Source organism: Paroedura picta, chromosome 1 (assembly GCF_049243985.1).
Source record: "Paroedura picta isolate Pp20150507F chromosome 1, Ppicta_v3.0, whole genome shotgun sequence".
Lineage (NCBI taxonomy): Eukaryota > Metazoa > Chordata > Lepidosauria > Squamata > Gekkonidae > Paroedura > Paroedura picta.
In genome coordinates this window covers 124145074-124154919 of record NC_135369.1, presented here as the reverse complement: position 1 = coordinate 124154919, position 9846 = coordinate 124145074, and positions in this window count along the sequence as shown.

Here is a 9846-nt window from a genome sequence, read left to right as displayed (position 1 = left end):
CATTAAACATTTTGTAGATTTTTTTAAAAATAAAGCATCTTAGGCTGCTGTTTAACACGGCTCAGTCCTGTATCAGACATTTCAAACAGACTCCAAGGTTGGAATATCAATTTAAAGAGCCTAGCAGCACCTGTGTGTGCCACCAGGACTTCTAGCATGCGTCAAGAAATAGAATCCATTAGACGTCTCGCTTGCAGGAGGGGAGGAGGTTGGTCATGGCAACAGCAGCAACCAAATTGTTGAAAGGTCTGTGACTCCTGTCTCACAACTGCTTTTCAGTCTTCTCTGTGTTTAACTGTTGGCAGTAATTTGGGGGGATAAAAATAACACTAGCTGAGAAAGAGTGAACTTTGCGTGGGAAAGAGCAACTGATTTTGCAAAGCAGAATTGCATATGAAAATTCATCTTGGGGAAGAGAAAGCACATATTCTTACAGGCTCCATCTTTTTAAACTTATAGAAAAACAATTATTTCTCTCACACTACTCATTGAAATCAGGTGCAGCTGTTTGATCAGCAGACATCTTCTTGGTCATACATGTCTGTTTCCTATTTATGTCGCACTGTTCTCCTCTGAAATCGGATGGTTTATGGTACCTGGTGGACTATTGGGGGTCTCTACCTTTGGTCCCATTGAGCAAGTATTTTCTCAACCATGCTTCAGGTGTTACATACCATTATTTCTTATTCTTCTTTCCTCCAACCCAGGACAAATCCAATATATTGGCAGAACTGATGGCAAAGATCTAGTCACAATCAGTGACTATAAGTAAACTTTACCAAATGAAATGGTTGAGAGGCAAATTGAGGAAAACTCAATGAGATTGAGCAAATTATCATGCCTACTCTGTGGCAAAAAAAAAAGGTGTAACTCTGCCAAGGATGGCATGATTGAATGCTGTCTTATACTAATTCAGATCATTTGGGTAATCCATCTTTACACCGTCCGTGGCGCCACGGGCACCACGGACTAAATAAAGCCGTAAGGGCTGTGTAGGAGGAGTTAGGGCGGGCTCGGTCCGGGATGAGGAAGGGTGCCGATTGGCCCCTTCCTCTTGACGGACCATCGGCCAAGAGATGCTGACAGAGGATTGGCTCGGTCGATTCCCACCCCACTCACAAGGAAGCAACTGCGAGCCGCGCAAAGCGCGGCTCGCAGTTGCTTCCTTGCTGGCGGGCTGACGCGTCGGAGGCGCAAAGCGCCTCCGACGCGTCAGCCCGCCGGCCAGGGAGCCCCCGGCAGTCGCGCAAAGCGCCTCCGACACGTCAGCCCGCCAGCCAGGGAGCCCCCGGCAGTCGCGCAAAGCGCCTCCGACACGTCAGCCCGCCGGCCAGGGAGCCCCCGGCAGTCGCGCAAAGCGCCTCCGACACGTCAGCCCGCCAGCCAGGGAGCCCCCGGCAGTCGCGCAAAGCGCGGCTGCCGGGGGGCTCCCTGGCCGGTGGCTTGGTGCGGCGAGAGGCGCGAAGCGCCTCTCGCCGCATCAAGCCACCGCTCAAGCCTTCGCGGTAAAGCCGCCTCCGCCCTCAAGACTCTTGAGCTGCTTCTGCCGCCGCCGATCAAGCCGCCGCCGCCGCCATCAAGCCGCCGCTCAAAATGGCCGCCAGCCGTAAAGCCGCCTCCGCCCTCAAGACTCTTGAGCCGCTTCTGCCGCCGCCGATCAAGCCGCCACCGCCGCCGCCATCAAGCCGCCGCTCAAAATGGCCGCCAGCCTTCATTGTCAAGCCGCCTCCGCCCTCAAGCCTCTACTGCCGCTGATCAAGCCGCCGCTAAAAATGGCCCCCAGTCAGCAAACCCAGCGCAGGGTAAGGAATCTTTTACTCTCCCACTGCCTCCTAGCGCCCATTGTATTTAGGATACAATGGGCTCTTTTACTAGTAAGAACATAATTTTGCTAACAGAAATTCACCAATATCTCCCAGTATTGCTATCTTTGGACTACAGATGCAACAATTTGAATCCAGAAACTCATAGGCACAAAGCCCACATTTTAGTGTTTTGCAAGGAGTAGAAGATACATGTATTATGGACATAAGGGGATCTAATGTATCTCCAGTATCTAGTACATGCTGGGAAGCTTTTGATAATGACAAACTAAGATTTTGCTCATTTCTGGCTGTCTCTTGAAAGGGAAATGTTACATTAGAGATAGCCATCAGGCAAAGCAGAATGTCCAAGAATATTGTATAGGCCCATCTTTATTGGCCATGAAGTCCCCTGGGATGCTGTAAGTCCCACACAAAGCTAAGGCCTTGAACTCTCTATAATAAAAAATTGAGGACTTAAAGTTTCACCAAGTAGCTTAAATCATTCCAGCAGATTTAGAATACTTTAGTTTTGACAGATTTAATTTATTTATGTGAAAATGCATGTCAAATCCCAGAATAATCACTGAAAATGAAAGTGATGGATTTATTAAGGGGGGAAACTACCTTTCCTCTTGTCTATCCTCTAAAGATAAACTAATCACATCAGGTCCAAAATGTTATATGACAGGCATATATTAACTGATTTCTAAAGATCTAAACAAAAGTCTCCTAACTGGAATGTTGATAAAACCCTTAACCTGAGCTGCATCAAGGGGACATTGCTATAATTTTAATAAAATTGTCAGATTAGGTGACTGATGGTTACAGTATGATATTAATACAACTTCTTAACTGACAATTAGTTAACTGGCTCCTGAAGAGAAGCCAGTTTATGGGATTTCCCTAATGAATATAATGCTTTGTTTCTGAGCAAAACATATGCTTTGGATATATAATTAGAAAAAGACTCCCCCCATCAAGGGAGCATGTGCAGCTGAATAAAGGAGCTTATTATTATACCTGTGAGGGGTCAAAGTCTATGGGCTTGTAGCTTATGGTATTACGACAGATTACAAAATCATTCTATTATGTTAGTCAATCTGTTTCCAAGCGTCAACTAGCAGGCAGCTCTGTACTGGAAAGTAACAAATAAGGATCCCTTTGACTCTCCCACTCCACCCCCGCCTGAAGGTCTTGTGATAGGTCAGCTGTTGGTGGCATCATCGCTCATGTCAGATCACATGCCAGACCCAGCTGATGGCTTTGATACTGAGAACCATCTTCACCAATAATGGAGAGGGGGATGCTTCCTATTGCAAAACACACTCTTGTAAATACCTAGGACCAGGCTGAAGTCAGGGGGGGGGCTTGCTCATTCTAATGACAATGGCATTCTCTCTAACCTTCCCCACAAAACAAATTGCTGAAATCTACCTTGATCAGCATCAATAGATTAGTTCCACCTTCCTAAATTGAAAGCTACTGGTAGTCAGCCTTTATAAATGCAGAAGACACCTATGGTCTAAAACCTATTTTTAAATGCTTATCCTCCTCCCCACCCCCACCCCCCAAAAATAATACTTATTCAATCAAATTATGTTAGCAGTACTTTAGGCTGGCCACATTCTCCCAGCTGAAGATCAATGTGCTTGGTGATTTGTGTTCATATTTTTGTGGCAATTATTCATTAAATCTTGTTGGCAAACACAACCTCTTGCTAACAATGAAAGTAGTGGGTCCACATTTCTCTTCCTCATATAACAAACTGGCATTCAGATTGCGCTGAAATTCAACTTCATTTACACTAATTATTCTCTTAGTCTTTCGTATATTACAGCTAGGATTTATCATTTCTTAGCTTTATGGAGTTTTACTACAGCCTGCCTTGCAAGCAATGCATCCTGTTTTGGAAACTGAAATTTTATTCAGAAGGGCCGTTGACAAGCAATGGCTCTCTCTTTTAAGGACAGCTGTGATAAAGGGGTGGTGGTCTTTGCTCACAGATAGGTTATGCATCATTATTTATAATATTAGTGGTTTACAGTGGCAAATAACTTTTTTGTGTATAAGCTGTTTTGAATCTCTTTATTCATTTTAGAAGGTTAGCAGTTAAAACTGGATGAGTCCAGCAAGAACTGCATGAATAAATAAGCTTGCCCCACACATGATTGCAATTAGATAACTTTCCATATTCTTTCCAAGTATTTCAGTATAACATAGAAGTCTGCATACTACTACAACAGAATAGCAAAGAATATTACCATAATACTGTTCATTAATACTTATTTTATGTAATAGCAAAGAATATTACCATAATACTGTTCATTAATACTTATTTTGTGTAACTGTACCAAAATAATATAATTCACACTTATAACTCTGCAAATATGAGACTGAGGGAAATGCTGAAGCCAAATACCACCACAACCTGCTATCCCCCTCAACCCTCTGTCTTTGTAGCAATGCATATTGTTGCACAGAAAAAAATATTGTACTTTACTATACAACTTACAATTCACACTCTAATTAAAGCAACTATTCAAGGGCAACCTACACATCTTAGGGCTGCCAATCTTCTGGTGGGGACTGGAGAGCTCCAAGAATTAGATCTCCAGACTTCAGAGATCAGCATCCCTGGCTGCTTTTGAGTTTCTATAGGATTATGCCCCATTGAAGTATCTCCCCTTCCCAAACTTCACCCTCCCCAGGTTCCACACCTAAATATCCAGGCATTTCCCAAACTGGAGTTAGCAATGGTAATTATAATGCTGCCATATGCCACGAAATTCCACCTTGTCTTGGCAAAACTTTCCCTGCCAGTCCCTTTCCCTCCAAAAATTTCCCCAAGCTGCTTTTACCCACAGCACTGTTCTTTACCTCGCAAAAATGGCCATGTGCCTGCCCCTACAAGAGGTAAACATGGCTTGTGGGGGGGGGTATGAAGGTGAAAATGATTGGAGCAGGAAGGGTTAAGCCTATCCTTGCATTCTCCAGTGTGCCTCCATTTTCAAGTCAGTTGCTTATATTTATGTTAGCAGAAGCCTTATATTTGAAAGGCAAATTCAGATATAGCTTACACTTCCTTGACATCTGCATAGTAGCACCTGCTCTTTATAAATGGCACAGTTTGGTACAATGATGCAAGTTCTTCACAGTTCATGACTTTTATGTGTTTAACAGAAAAGGCACTGAAAAGAGCCATTGATATGTTTATTTAGTGGGTGAGATCAAAAGGTTCCTTTTACAGCTAATCCCCTCCATATTTTTCCACAGTAGGAAATAAACACTTTTAAAAAATAACCCTGCAGGTGTTCAAGCATCTCAGTTTGAGAAATAAATAATTGTGTACATACTTTGCTTCTCACCCAGTAAGTGTTGGGAGAGTAATTAACACAGCAATGGTGCACAACCTGATTAAAGAGTAGATAAAGGCGTATTTAGGAATTAATATACTTGATAGGAGAGAGGAGACAGAGAGAGGTTCCTAGCTACACTGCTAGTTGAGAGAGAAGGTAAGGCTGAGGGTGGCACTTCCAAGAAGAAGGGGAAATCTGCGCTAAAAATAGCCACCTGGAGACACAGGGGAGAATGTGCTGGCCTCACTATCCTATCTAATAGTCTTCTTGTTGCCCCCTGCAGGGTCGTCGTCCTCTTTGTACACCAGACATTGCGTGTACAACAGGAAGATCCTAGAGCTTCTCCTGAGTTTTACATCATCTGTTTAGACTTCCCGTTATGGAACCTCATTATCAGAATAAGCTCTCCCAATCAACAGGTAGGTTGATGTTCTTCCAAGGATCAGCAAATGTGTAAAGGTTGTCCCATGTCAATTGCATCATAGGGGACAGGATTCAGCAGCAGGCAGAATTTGAGCTTAATGAGCAACAGTAAAACTAAGCCAGTCACAAGTATAAGACATACATCAGCCTCAGTTCTGGAGTGCATGAGGAAATAGTAGACCAGGGGAAGCTTCAGCCATCTCAGGAAATTGCCCCAGGCTGTGGAGGCCCTGACCACTCATGGGAGGGCGGGGAGGGAGAGCTGGCATCTACCTCTGGACTTCAGCAGAAGACTTGGCAGCTGCTTCACATGCCTGCCTGCCCCCTCTGCACATATGGCAGAGTCTGTGCCCACATGTCCCCTGCTTGCATGGGGCACAGGCCACCCTTTGCATGATGGGGTGGGGGTCAGCAATTCTGGGGACTTTTACCCAGGGTCCCAGAACCATTCAGACCACCCATGAGAGAAACTGCTATTGTATCTTTCTTGCTGCTTTTTACAGTAGTGTGCTTTAAGTTCTGTAGCCACCTAAGTCAACTAGATGAATCACTTTCACTTTGCAGTTTTCATGTAAAGTAGCCATCCCCAACCTGTGGGCCGCGGACCACATGTGGTCCGTCAACTAATTGGAGGTGGGCCGTGAAGGACGCCTTCTCTTCCCCCCCCCCCAGCCCTTTACAACACACTTCGGGTGTCATTGTCTCCCATCACTCCCAGATGGGACTATCTCGTTGCAGAGAAACAAGCTCAGGGTTCCCATTGATTTGTCATTGTCATGAGTTAACATTTCCATGAAAATAAAATGTTCCTTATGTTCATTGTTGTGGCGTGTCTGTATCTTATTTTGAAGGGATGTTTAAACTATCATAGCGATCAGAGAGCGTTAGGGCAGTGGTTGAGAGTAGAGGAGTAAACTACCCCCTCCCCACCAGGCCTCAGTAAAATTGTCAAGCATTGAGTGGTCCCCAGTGATAAAAAGGTTGTGGACCACTGATGTAAAGGACAGAGGAGGAGCTAGGGCTTAAGAAAATAGATATAGGCATGAGTTTTTGAGAACTGTTTGGACAGAGTAAGTTTTCTCCTGAATTGTTTGCAGTTTTGATGATGAATGGTTTTCAGCCAAATACAAATATTGTTATTGAGCTTACAACATGGTGTCTGTAGTTTGGGGTGGTGAGCTTTCTGCATTTGAACACTGGAAGGGAAGAGTCTCCTTAATTTAGAAACTTTCTGTCTCTATCAAGACTAAAATGGCTACATTGAATGTATAGGAGAATTTGACACCACAGCTCAGACTGCATCTTGGTATTCTTATGCTTAAAGGCTGACCCATTGTCTGGAAGCCAACAAAACAAACCATGGAGCAAGATAAATGTCCCTCCCCAAGACAGACTAGTAAACAAAATCCCTCTGAATACTCCCAGGGCCATTCCACACAATGAAAACTCAGCGAGATCATTACCTTACACAGATGCTTCTTCTTGCTTGCTTGCATTCTTGCTTTCTTTCCTTGGCATTTGAAGCGATGTCATCAGCCTCACACCTCATCCCAGCGCTGATCTCACTACATCTCCCAATTTGTAGGGAGATCAGTGTAATTGCAAAAAAGTGGATTCCCCTGGGGAAATCCCGCCAGCTGCCACAAGTAGCCAGCCAAGGGACAGTCAGGAGGTGATGGCAGTAGTCATCACGTGAGGAGATGTCCCGCCCTGCCCCTTCAGAGCCAGTTTGGTGTAGTGGTTAGGAGTGCAGTCTTCTAATCTGGCAAGCCAGGTTCGATTCTACGCTCCCCCACATGCAACCAGCTGGGTGACCTTGGGCTCACCATGGCACTGATAAAACTGTCCTGACTGAGCAGTGATATCAGGGCTCTCTCAGCCTCACCTCCCTCACAGTGTGTCTGTTGTGGGGAGAGGAATGGGAAGGCGACTGTAAGCCGCTTTGAGCCTCCTTCGGGTAGGGAAAAGCGGCATATAAGAATCAACTCTTCTTCTTCTTCTTCTTCATTTCTGAGAGTGGGTTTCTTTTTTTAAAAAATGGCAAAGCTACAGGAGCAATGAATAGGCGGTTGCAAGGTTGCAGGATGGTTTAAAAACATCTTCCAACCAATGCATAACGGATTCTCGTTTCATCACATAATTCTTTTTTTTAAAAAAGAGTTCACTGGGAGCCAAGAGGGTTGAAAGTGCCATGCTGCAAGGTGATGGTTGTCAGGACTGATTGACAGGTGCACGCTGAGGGAGGCGCTGAAGGAGGCGAGGAATGCTGCAAACGCCATGCTAGCAGAGAGAAAATGAACGTGGGATGCTACAAAATGTCACACTGGCCCATGCAGCACCGATCACATTACTTTTCCCGTTGCACAGAATGGGCCCCAGAATGGTTCCTTCTCAGCTTAAATGAGTGGAGAAAGGTCAAGGCAGAGTTCCTGAGAAGGATAAGGAGATGCCAAGGCATCTCCTTGGCATCTATGGCAAAGTGATGCTGTGTTCCCCTGGTGGGTGACATCATTCCACTCAGTGCTCAGGGCAAGCTGAAAAAGTTGGGGTGTACAAATGCAAACATCAGTAATTTAATCTGGGCAGAAGGGTGGGGAATGGCAGGCAGCAAGGCTGAAAGAATAGTAGCAAGCCTAAGAGCAGGGCTGATTGGCAACAATATGAAAATCAAGGTACAAGAATTTATTGCTAATCTGCACGTCACATGTGGTGGCAACCCCCGAAGCAGGTAAAGCCATTTCATAGAGTACATTTGTTAAGGGACAGCTAAGACATAAAATAGGGATGGTACAAATGTGTCTGTAACACTTGCATCATGTAAGTACAGTATTCAGCAACCAAGATTGGCTGTGATTCCCTTGTTGCATATATACCTTAGGCAGCTAAGGTAATGTGAGACATCACTTCCGGTGTCATGGCTGTAATGCAGAACTCAAATACAGAGGCCTTGATCATATAGATCTGGCAAGGAGAACCCTCCTATCCATGGCTTCACCTTTCTCTGTTCCAATGGCAACTTATCAACATGTGTTCACTTTTTTTATTTATCAAGCATTGCATTTTTGCAGTTGTCAGAACATCACCAGTTCTTTCTTAGACTACAGTATCTTTGTAATGGTAGGACAACATTGCCATGGGTAGAAGGACCATATGGAACATGACTTTCTTGCCACTATCCCATGGCAGCTGCAAATTCTCTTCCTGTGTCACAACATGGCGGGGGGGGGGGCAGGCAAGAAGGGCCCCAGAAATGCCATACTGTATCCAAGGCACTCTAATTGTTTTTTTTTCACAATGTTGGTGCATCTCTTCTTTTATGGGAGTTTTTCTGCAATAAATAAGAAATAGTTCCTTGACATAAGGAGAAGATGGCAAAACAACCTGCATGTTTGCAGTGCAGTGGAGCCCTTACTTAATGACAGTAGCTATACAGTATCAGTAAACTCCATACAGCTGAGTCAGTAGCTCCAGGCAATCAAGTTGTTGGCCACTCAGAGCCAATTTTTTACCTTCTATAAAAGCTTTATGGGAACTCTCACCAGCAACAGCACTCCCCCTCCTGTTCATTGCATCCCTGAAGTATCACTAACCAGATGGCAATCTTGCCTGGTCTCCCTGCAGCCCAGCAATTCCCCCCCCCCCATACACACACACCCATAGCAACTAAGTCAGGCATTAAAGGAGGAAAAGGCCTGTTAAAGGGCTCCAAGGGAAGGGGAATGCTGGAGCTGATCACTGCCATTTTGAAGGAGTACTGTGTTCAATTTTGAGCACCCCAGTTGAAGAGGGATGTAGACAAACTGGAGTGTGTCCAGAGGAGGGCAACAAAGATGGTGAGGGGTTTGGAGACCAAGACATATGAAGAAAGGTTGGGGGAGCTTGGTCTGTTTAGCCTGGAGATGAAACAACTGAGAGGGGATCTGATAACCATTTTCAAGTATTTAAAAGGCTGTCATATAGAGTAGCAATTCCCAACCTGTGGGCCGTGGACCACCTGTGGTCCTTCGACTAATTGGAGGTGGGCCCCGAAGGACGCCTCCCCCCCCTGCCCTTTACTTCATTCCCCCCAGCCCTTTACAACACATTTCATTGTTGTGGTGTGTCTGTATCTTATTTTGAAGGGATGTTTAAACATTGCCATAGCGATCAGAGAGCGATAGGTCAGTGGTTGAGAGTAGAGGAGTAAACTACCCCCCCCCCCGGGCCTCAGTAAAAGGCATCGAGTGGTCCCCGGTGATAAAAAGGTTGGGGACCACTGATAT